Here is a 3,707-nt window from a genome sequence, read left to right on the forward strand (position 1 = left end):
AGAATTCCTCACTTAGCAGTTTCCACACACTTGTAATGAACGTGGCATGAACACAGGACTGAGTGTGACCTTGACATGAATCTCACACCTGCCCCAGGAGAGGATTCTAATGTTTGGAATGCTGGGTCCAAGTTCCTGGGTATGACACTAGCTTTTCCCTCACCCGACTCTCAGAGAAAATACTTGCCAACTGGCTCATAACTCCTAGTCCTGAACCTAATAAGTGTACAGTCTTTCAAACTCTCCAGACTTTTGACTAATAGCAACATGTAAAACAGTGTGAATTCATGTCCTGAGGAGCGAGGATTCAGACATTAGATGAGGTTCCTGAAGCACCCTCTTGGCCTTAGTATTATTTGGGATTCTTCAGTGAGGCTACCCTATGGGTTTTGCCTCCAGATCAAGCACAGACAGACCTGCCCCTCCCTCTTTTTCCTCAGTGTCACATACTCTCCTTCAGTCTCTGAGGCCCCTCAACTCCTTAGACAAGGAAGCTGAACATTACTTTTTCCATCTTTAAAGCAAGTCTCCTGAGTAGTTCCTAAAATCTGCATTTGAACAGTTATTCCAGGAGCAAGTAAGGTACCTGGAAATGTCTTCTAATCAGCTTGGAATGTCTTTAAAAAATGTAATCCAAAAGGTGCTTTGGTGTAAATGAACATACTTGTAACTCTGGATAACTTTGTAATTTGCTTTCTACAGGTTAACCAGCAAATACTGCTTCAGGGCGCAGCCAGCAAATAGACTTTTGCACCCAAGTTCTAAACATTTTGCTTGTCACTCTTTTCTCCATTTAGAAAATATTCACAAGGTGTAATGGAGTGGATGGAAAAACAAGATATTGACAAGACCCAGAAACATGTAAAGAGGTGCTTCAATCTCCAGAGGTTGAACACTAAGCAATTTATCCGTTTTTATTCTTAATGCTTGAGACTTTTTTCTTTACTTCCAACCTACTCTGAAATCAGTCATGATACCTGGCTTGAAAATGTTAAGCAGATTCTGATACCCTATGTAAATGTTCAGTATGACCAAAGGAAAAAAAAAAATACATATGCAAATGTCCTCAAAAGGTACAATAGGTAGGGCCTCACAGCCAGGGACCAAGTTGTCAAACCAGTCAGAGAACATGGGTTTGCTTCAGCTAAACATTTCCTTCCTAGTGGCTATAAAATGCACAGTGCTCTCAAAGAAAACACACATTGTTTTATGCCACTACGTGGCTTTCATGTAGAGACATTACTGAAGAAGTGTGAACACCAAATGCGTTGTCTTAATGTATTTAAGACGTGGCTGGTGAAAGCATAAAGACCTTACAGAGATGCTGCGCTGCAAAGGGAAATCAAACAAAATCAAACACAAAAGACTGAAAAGAATACATGCCATGTATCAGTAAGCAAAGCTTAATCTTCACATAGTTCTTGGAAATCACAAGGTATCCAAATGCGTGCAAGGTTTTAAATAAATTGCAGGGAAAACAGGGTCTTGCCAGATTCAATTTTCTTGTAAGGGAAATCCACCACCAGGAGGGGAAGGAAACTGATCCATGATTCTCTTTGTATTATTGGCCACTTCATTAATTTTTTTTTTTTTTCTTCCTCTTCCAAGAATGATGACAACTTAATCCTAGAGGGAGGAAAAGAAAAAATTGTTATATAAAAAGTCTCCCAAACCTGACATCATTCAGTTTTCCTAAATTACACAAGACATAAAAATTGATCCAGCCAAACCAAGTCCATCCATTCTCTTCACAGGCACTCCAAATACATAAACGCATATTGGAGGTAGGAGAGTCTTCTGCCTTATAAGTGATCCTTATAAGATGATACATAAATGTTCTGTTTTTCCTTCCCTTGAGTGAATTTAACTCCATGATTTTAAGTGGTCAACTTCCTCTTGGATTATTTGGAAAGAAAGAAATTCAGCACATTTCCTTCTCCAAAACCATTAGTAATAATACTGGACATAATTACATGTCTGCAGCATCATATAGGAGTCCTGGTGTGGCATTGAGGGATAAGCACTGGACCACAAGGTTGGTTTGAACTACAAGGTCAGTGACTTAAACTAACTGGTCATGCCTCTAAAACCCTTTGAAGGGTCGCTATGAGTCAAAACCAACTTGATGGCACTTAACAACAGCATCATATAGACCAATAAAAGACCATATTGTCATATTCACATTTATGCACATGAAATAGAAATATGGATCACATACAGGCTTAAAAAACACAATCCAGCTGTATGTAATTCCTCAGTTGCTTATTTGCAGAGCATGTTTCAGCAAAATGAAAACTGGGCAGTTTGATCTGCCCTGCTAGTCTCGTCCCATCATCCTGCATGTGACTGTGTGGAGTAGATGCCAGATGTCCCCAGTGCTGCCTGCTTAAAACACAGTACTACTTCCAGGTGATCAGATTAGGAGAAAGAAGGAAGATTTACTCCTATCTTCTCCACGAGTCTTTTTAGTCCTTAAGGACTTTCACTAAAGTCCATGTATCGGCTCCACTGAATCCCAGAACCAACTCATCATCAAGGTTTGAAGGCTCAAGGTCACTGAGGCCTGGAGAGGCTTGTGGTCCCATGCACAGTGCTATACTCTTCTCTTCCTGGACATAGAGGAAACTGTCTCAGCCTGCAGTTTGGGCTGAGACCTCACAGTGCGACCAGCCCTCCTGTCCAGCAGCCACCTATCAACACCTTGACCAAGAAAGCAAAAGGTTCCAACCTCACAGCTAAAATTCACTTAAACAGCATTCTCCCTACCTCCACTTAACTATGAAGATTTCTTTTTCAATGCCAACCTTCTGTTTTTGAGAGTTCCCTATCCTCAATGACGAGGCTCAACGGAAAGCCCTTTTCTCAAGGCTTTAAGGATCCTTGATGGAGCAGTGGTTAAATTGCTCAGCAGTCAACCTAAAGATGGGCACATCGAACCCACCATAAGAGAAAAGGCTGTCTGTTTCTGTACAGATTTACAGCCTTGGAAACCCTACAGGCAATTCTAGTTTGTCCTATAGAATTGCTCTGAGTCAGAATCAATGGATGGCAGCAGTGGGTTTGGTTGGTTTTCTTTATGCCTCTGGAGAAGTCTGCAGATGAAGGGACTGGATATAAAGTCCTCTGCTGAGTCCCAAGTTCCCACCTGTTCCTTTAAATATCTGCTCCTGGGGCAGTCTCTATGTGGCTCACATGGCTACCCCTCACCCCTGCCACCTGGTCCAGATAGGCCTTTATCAAACTTTTTCTTAAAGAAGTCACCATGCTGACAAAAATAATATGAGGATGAGTCAAAAATCATCTGTACTCTGGTTATTTTAAACGCCCGTCCACATCCACAGTTGATGACAACATGGAGTGTGCATGTGAAACGGTTCTGTCAAACAGACAAGTGACCGTGGATTTTGTGGCAATTGGCAAATCAGCCAGGGCTCTGCCTGTGAAATAATCCACGACAGACTTCAGTTTAAAAAAGTTTGTGTGTTTACTGCAAGAAACCAAAAAGAGACTTACAAAGATGGAAGAATGTACCATGCTTCTGGATAGGAAGACTTAACATTGTGAAAATGTCAATATTGCCCAAAGCAATTTATACATATAATGCAATACCAATCCAGATTCCAACAACATTCTTCAAAGAGATGGAAAAAGCAATTACAAACTTTATATGGAAAGGAAAGAGACCCAGGATAAGCAAAGCACTGCTT

At 41.0% G+C, this 3,707-nt stretch overlaps 1 protein-coding gene across 3 annotated transcripts in view; it reads right to left on the reverse strand.

Annotated features, from left to right (window-relative positions):
• Positions 1 to 1,082: 1,082 nt before the first annotated feature.
• The window catches only part of CDK14 (cyclin-dependent kinase 14), an 819,631-nt gene continuing 817,006 nt past the window's right edge, over positions 1,083 to 3,707 (reverse strand). The window contains exon 14 of one of the 3 annotated variants that reach the window (XM_006834309.1): positions 1,083 to 1,626. The gene's annotated coding sequence lies outside the window, so the exon portion shown is untranslated. The remainder of the gene's footprint in view (positions 1,627 to 3,707) is intronic. The other 2 variants (XM_006834307.1, XM_006834310.1) reach the window with 2 other exon arrangements.

The sequence above is a fragment of the Chrysochloris asiatica genome, unplaced genomic scaffold (genome assembly GCF_000296735.1).
Source record: "Chrysochloris asiatica unplaced genomic scaffold, ChrAsi1.0 scaffold00010, whole genome shotgun sequence".
Classification (NCBI taxonomy): domain Eukaryota; kingdom Metazoa; phylum Chordata; class Mammalia; order Afrosoricida; family Chrysochloridae; genus Chrysochloris; species Chrysochloris asiatica.